This window comes from Dendropsophus ebraccatus, chromosome 9 (assembly GCF_027789765.1).
Source record: "Dendropsophus ebraccatus isolate aDenEbr1 chromosome 9, aDenEbr1.pat, whole genome shotgun sequence".
NCBI lineage: Eukaryota > Metazoa > Chordata > Amphibia > Anura > Hylidae > Dendropsophus > Dendropsophus ebraccatus.
Window position 1 is genome coordinate 35769930 of NC_091462.1, and position 7544 is coordinate 35777473.

Here is a 7544-nt window from a genome sequence, read left to right on the forward strand (position 1 = left end):
ATTTTACTCAAATCAGGGCATCATGACGTTATCTATCCTGCACTATGAACACCACGCTAGTGCTGCCATAGTTACAGTGGGGGTTTGGGGGCCCAGGCTTGGTGAATAGCCTATGGTAAAGTTAATCCACCCCTGCGTATGCCCATATACATTGTATTGAATATAAAGAGCCCAGGATGCTGAGGAGAAAGATTTGTGTATTACCTCCCTCCTTGGCGCCAGTTCAGTGCTGTTAGTTGGAGTAAACTCCGCTCCAGAGCACTGTTAAGAGCACTGCTGTGTCATCCGGCCCACCACTTCTAATGATAATCAATGAAGGGAGCTGGCTGGATGAAGCAGCCAGTGCTCCTAACGGTGCTCCGGAGCGGAGTTTACTCAGACTTGCAGTGTGGGAGTGGCACCAAGGAGGAAGGTAATAAACATATCTTCCTTTTCAGCAACCCTGGCGCTATAGGGAGACAAATCTAACCTGCTGATAGTTTCCCTTTAAAAGAATAAAGTGATACTTACCCGTCCTGCTCATTTCCCACTGTCACCCGCTTGTCTCCTGTATCTTCCGGTCCTGTGATATCACGTCCGGCATTGAAACGCGTGCTCAGCCAGCCAGTGAGCTGGTATCTCTTCAATTGAAGCTCTACATAGATTTTTTTTAAGCCCAGTATCAATGGTGGAACAAGCTTTTTTGGTGCCCAAAAGACAAGAAGGGAAAAAGGACAGAAGAAAAATGCAGAATCATGATGGGGATTGCCCTTTATCTGATAGGAGTTGTTCTCACCTATGTGGGCTATGCTTGGAGCCCGATCCCTTAGATCACTTCTCTGTATATGCACATATTGTCCCTTTTTATGGCAATATAGAGGGCCATCTGTTCTACTGAAACCAGGGTTGCTATGCTGTAAATTTTGATGGATTTTGGTGAATTGCATACAATAAAAGCCAAGTCTTACACCATTAGGCTATGTTCACACAACATTGTTTTTCAGTAAAGAACGGACGCTGATTGCAATGGAATCAACGTCTGTTTTTTACTGCACGGGTGGCATTGCATTAAAGTCAATGCAATGCCGCCTACTTTGCTTGCACATAGTTATTTTAACGCTAGTTCTTTAGAAAATAATGTACGTGCCTATTACTTCTGGACGCCGCCCACCAAACAGCGTCCGGAAATAATAGCTGTTTACACAATGTAAAGTCGGCCGACGGCAGCACTTTACATTGAAGTGAATGGCTAATTGATTTGCGGGCACACCCAGTGCCCCCAAGTCAATGTTGAAGAAGAACGTTCCTGCAGCTGATAAAGAGGTATCGACTGCAGGAACGTCCTGAATGCAGCCAGGCGTCCAGCAGTTTAACAGCGCTGTGTGAACGTAGCCTTATGGTGCCTTTAATACTCTTAGCACTTGGTTATATTACTAGCAAAGGAGACAATTGTTGGGGGTCATCCACCACTCAGTCCACTTATCACTTCCACATGCAAAATATAACATGTGGCGGCCACAACAGGTGCAACAGATGCTATATTGCAGGGCTAGCTGTGTGCAGCATTGGGCTATGTTCACCCAACGTTCAAAAAACAGAAAAGGCGTTTGTTTTTTTTCTATTTAAAAAGTTTTTTCTGTGATTTTATTGACTTCAATGCAATGCACTGAAGTCAATGGAATGATGGCCGCTCAGTGGACACAATGTATGAAAATGACGGGCATTGTCTGCGCAGATGATGATGACAATTATTTTTGGACGTGTTTTGCCAACAGAGGACGTTATTTTTAAGTTGTTCACACATAGTTTTTCTTTTTTCATAGTCCTTTCCACGTTTTTACTATTAAATTCAATGGACTTTTCAATTAAAGACACACTCAAAGGCCCTTTGTTTTCTTATTTAATTCCTTTTTAGTGCCTCACAATTGCACAACAATATCAGGTGAGGAAATTTGCCGAGAGATTTTCTCTTACTTTTTTTGGGGGGATTTACCTAGGATACTGTTCCAGGGAGCGCTGTCTATTTGTATTTCTCTATGTGTTAACAGCCATACGCTCCCAGCTCTGGGGCCATTGTGATCTACCTTCTCTAGTCGACCTGTGGTACTTTACGAGACATCTCCACACCTGAAGCCATGTGAGGTGTTAAGATTGCTGATCTGGCTGTTTACACTGGGATTTGTGCGATAGATAGTAGGAGTGTCTGGTTATTGTTTTCTTTCACCTTCTGTAAATAGATGTATATATTTATTTTATTTATTTTATTTTATATATATATTTTATTGCTATACCATACTGTTAACAATTGACTTATCCGGGTATTGGAGCCGAGTTTGGCTATTTCTTGGTCTGTGATTATATATGTGTGAGCATGGCCTATAGTGCACCTATTTTTCTAGGAAGCATGTTTTGCGTTATTTTGTTTAAAAAAATACAATGCAGACATTTTTTGTAAAAAAATATATTCTCTGTATAAAAATAGAATTTGTAAAAAAATATAATATAAATATATATGTATAAAAAATATAACTATGTAAAAAAATTAAAAATATATATATAAATATATAAAACATATAAAAATTATATATTTTAAAAATATGTATATAAAAATATAACTACGTAAAAAAATAATATATATATATATAAAATATATAAAATATGTAAAAATTATAAATATGTAAAAATATATATATAAAAATATAAATGTGTAAAAAAATTAAATATATAAAAAATATAACTATGTAAAAAATTATGTAAAACTATATAAACTATATAAAAATATAACTATGTAAAAAAAATATAAAACAATGTAAAAATATAACTATGTAAAAAATAAAATATATAAAAATATGACTTAATAAAATATGTATAAAAATATATAAAAATATAAAAAATATAACTATGTAAAAAAATTAAATATATAAAAATATAAATGTGTAAAAAAATATAAAAAATATAACTATGTAAAAAAATTAAATATATAAAACTATATAAAATATATAAAATATAACTATGTAAAAAAAATATATAAAAATATATAAAAAATATAACTATGTAAAAAAATATATATAAAAATATATAAAAAATGACTAAAAAATAAAATATGTATAAAAATATATAAATATATAACAGTAAAAAAATAAAATATGTAAAATATCTAAAAATAAAAATAATTTAATTAATAAAAATAAATAAAAAAGATATAAAAATATAACTATGTAAAAAATTATATATATTTAAAAACATATAAAACTATACTATGTAAAAAGTAAAATATATAAAAATATAATATAAAATATTATATAAAATTATATAATAAAATATATATAAAATATATAACTGTAAAAAAATAAAATATAAAAAACTATAGAAAATATATAAAACTATAGCTATGTGCAATATAAAAACTATATAAAAATATAACTATGTAAAAAAATAAAATATATATAAATATATATATATAAAAATATAACTATGTAAAAAAAAGTATAAAAATGTATAAATATATAAAAAATATGACTATGTAAAAAAAATATAGCTAAAAATATAAATGTGGAAAAAACTAAATATATATAAAAATATATATAAAATATATATAAAAATATAAAAAATATAAATATGTAAAAAAATAAAATATGTATAAAATATATAAAAATATGTAAAAAAATAAAATATATAAACATATAAACATATAAAAATATAACTATGTAAAAAAATAAAGTCCACTTTTTGTCTTCGTCTTCTTCTTGTCTTCTGTCAGTGTTTCAAAGGCCAAGATTCTGTATGAACTGATGTCTGATGAAGAGGGTGGTTAACACTTGAAACGCAAAGCAATAAAGAACACATCTGGTTGGCAAAAATACTGGAAATCTCTGCCTCTTGATTGAAGTAGAGTGACTGTGCCTGGAGGTTTGAGCACCAAGGAATCCACCATTGTTGTAAGGTTATTTGGATTTTGGTCCCGATCCCACATCCAGGGAAATCGGAAGGCAGAAGGCAGCAGCGGTTATCCGCCTACACATGCAGCGCCACTGTGTTTCCTTTTTTTCTTTTCATGTACAAGATTTTGTATGACATCTTTTATCTTTTCTTCTTGGTTGACTTTTCTTCTTTTATCTGTCAGATTCTGCCGTTTTCTTGGACACTCACTCGCCAGTCACTTTAACCAATATGACAAATGTAAGATTTACTGTAAAGACAAAAGAATTTGTGAACTAATGGATCTATCAAATCCAGGGATGATCCGAACCTGGTTTGGTCGGGGTTCGGACAAACCCGAACCCTCCGTAATGATTACCGCTGTCTGCCCGCTCCGTGCAGCGGGCGGATCCAGCGGGAGGAACGCCTGGAAAACTGGGATACAGCCATAGCCATAGGCTGTATCCCAGTTTTCCAGGCGGCCCTCCCTCTGGACGGAGCGGGCAGACAGCGGGAATCCGATGCCGAGCATTCAGGTTCAGCCGAACCCTAACCTTCGGCGGGTTCGGACCATCCCTAATCAAATCACAAAATGCACTTAGTGCAGCATAAACTAATAAAACAGACCTCTATTGGTTATAGCTATAATTTAGAAATAGAGATATTCACATTGTGTTAGATTATTCACTGTGTGGAATCATGTCTCAACTGAATCTCCAATATCATATAGCATCTACCGGAAGTTGAGTGGTAAACTTACTATTGTGTTGCAGATGTCTTCATTTCTCTTATCCAGGTTCTTTATGTCTATCTTTGTCTTTGTCTTTATTTGCTAATCCAAGAGGTAAGATACTTGGAACGTAGCCCTGGCCCTCAGCACCTCTTCTGCTAGCTGGGCCCTTGTCGGCAGTCACCTAAACCCAAATGACCAATGTAAAAAGTTGTAATAAATTACTGTGTTACCTTTACCTACCTACATATAACTGTAATACAAAGTAACTTGTGTAGGAGGCTTCTACTCTCTCACACACTGTACAATAAATCTAGCAATGTTCTGGTAAATATTGTGGTGTTCTGGTGGTGCCATAGCATCCAGGATACTAATGAGATGGGCTAACAGTGGCCGCTGGCTGCAGTATGTGTGTGGGTCGGAGGCAGGGAAACTAGATTGTGAGCCCCATAGGGGACAGGCATGAATGAGGAGAGTCTCTGTACAGCACTGTTGAATATGTTGGTGATATATAAGCAACAGGAAAAATAAACAAACCTAATTATTCACTTACTTTAAATGTATCTCCTGCCAGGTCAGACTGGGGTTCTTCATTACATTCCCCACTTCTCTCCACTGACTTCTCCATAAACTGCTCTGCAAACTGATGATGTGCAAAGCACAAGAGCCAAAGAGCAAGTGACCCCACCTAGGAGGAGCCAGTTCTTATACAGCGGATAGTAGCTGTGATGTCACAAGAAGCAGCTGTGATGTCACAACGAGCAGCTGTGATGTCACAATGCCAGAAACAGTCAACATTGTTTACAGATACATTCTAAAAACAAAATAAATCTTTAGAAACAGTCTAAGAGACTGTACTTTGTTGCCAATAGCGACCAATCACAGCACAGCAAAGTATGAGCAACAAAAGAATTTTATTGTTGTTTTTTAGGTATTTGCCCCAGGGGCTGATTAATTTTACCTGCTTTTTGTACCTGTGGAGACACCATTGTCTCTGCTCCCTTCTGTTTGTACCTGTGGAGGCGCCACTGTCACCCCTCCCTTCTGTTTGTACCTGTGGAGGGGCCATTGTCACCCCTCCCTTCTGTTTGTACCTGTGGAGGGGCCATTGTCACCCCTCCCTTCTGTTTGTACCTGTGGAGGCGCCACTGTCACCCCTCCCTTCTGTTTGTACCTGTGGAGGCGCCAATGTCTCCTCTCCTGCTGTTTGTACCTGTGGAGGTGCCAATGTCTCCTCTCCTGCTGTTTGTACCTGTGGAGGCGCCAATGTCTCCTCTCCTGCTGTTTGTACCTGTGGAGGCGCCACTGTCACCCCTCCCTTCTGTTTGTACCTGTGGAGGCACCAATGTCTCCTCTCCTGCTGTTTGTACCTGTGGAGGTGCCAATGTCTCCTCTCCTGCTGTTTGTACCTGTGGAGGCGCCAATGTCTCCTCTCCTGCTGTTTGTACCTGTGGAGGCGCCATTGTCACCCCTCCCTTCTGTTTGTACCTGTGGAGGCGCCAATGTCTCCTCTCCTGCTGTTTGTACCTGTGGTGGCGCCAATGTCTCCTCTCCTGCTGTTTGTACCTGTGGAGGCGCCAATGTCTCCTCTCCTGCTGTTTGTACCTGTGAATAAGGAGGCTCAGTGTCCTGATTCATCTCCATAGCAACCATCTCCAGCATGAGCCCCAGTGTAATGGGATTCCTAATGCACGGCTTCTAACAGCGGGGAGAGGAGACAGCAGTGACTCCATTAAGGTATACATGACTCTTGTACCCAGTGCTGCCCGATGTTCACTGTTCATACAGCTACAGGCAGACTATAGATGGTTGGGACATTTCCATGTTCAGTGACACCAGTCATGTCTCCTCAATGGTCATCATGTTTAATCAAGTCACATTCAATCAGTCATTATTCCAGACCTCAACTAGACCCCTAAATACACTGAATCCCAAACTTAATTCAGACCCCAAATTGAACCAAAATACACCCCTCCCCTTATTACACACACTGCTCCCATGCCTGTCCTCTCTAAGTGATTGCTCTCTTGTGTCTCTCTCCCCACTCCAGACTGGTCACCCTGTACCCCCTGCCCCCTCCCCACCCAGAGTGATCACCCTGTACCCCCCTGATCTACACCCAGACTGGTCACCCTGTACCCCCTGCCCCCTCCCCACCCAGAATGATCACCCTGTACCCCCCTGATCTACACCCAGACTGGTCACCCTGTACCCCCTGCCCCCTCCCCACCCAGAGTAATCACCCTGTACCCCCCTGATCTACACCCAGACTGGTCACCCTGTACCTGATTGCCCCCCTCCTCACCCAGACAGGTCACCCTGTACCCCCTGCCCCTTCCCCACCCAGAGTGATCACCCTGTACCCCCCTGATCTCCACCCAGACTGGTCACCCAGTAACCCCTTACCCCCCATCTCACCCAGACTGGTCACCCTGTACCCCCTGCCCCCTCCTCACCCAGACTAGTCACCCCGTACCCCCCTGCCCCCCTCCCCACCCAGACTGGTCACCCAGTAACTCCTTGCCCCCCCATCTCACCCAGACTGGTCACCCTGTACTCCCCTTGCCCCCCTCCCCACTCAGACTGGTCACCCCATACCAGTGTCAGACTGGGGTACCTGGGGCCCACCAGTGGAACTGACTTTGGGGGCCCACTAATAAAAGACCAGTGAGAAGCGACATGCTGGCTATCCAGGATTGAACTCCCTTGTGAATAAGCTTTTACTACAACTCTCTGAATGCCCTATACTTATAAAGCTCTTAGGGTTTGCTGGGAGTTGTAGTTTCCAAAAGGACAAATGTGTATGTGTAGTGGATCCTGATAGGTCACAACCGTCAATACATTTTTCTACAGCTCCAGTGATAATCAGAGAATTGTCTGTTCATCTATACTACAACTCCCATCATATCCTGGGGGC

At 39.7% G+C, this 7544-nt stretch overlaps 1 long non-coding RNA gene across 1 annotated transcript; it reads right to left on the reverse strand.

Annotated features, from left to right (window-relative positions):
- Positions 1-3700: 3700 nt before the first annotated feature.
- LOC138802029 (uncharacterized) lies at positions 3701-5300 on the reverse strand. Its single transcript, XR_011364664.1, has 3 exons — positions 5181-5300; positions 4658-4811; positions 3701-4168 (listed from the first exon to the last, which is right to left on the reverse strand). It is a non-coding gene; the product is annotated as an uncharacterized lncRNA (long non-coding RNA).
- Positions 5301-7544: the final 2244 nt, after the last annotated feature.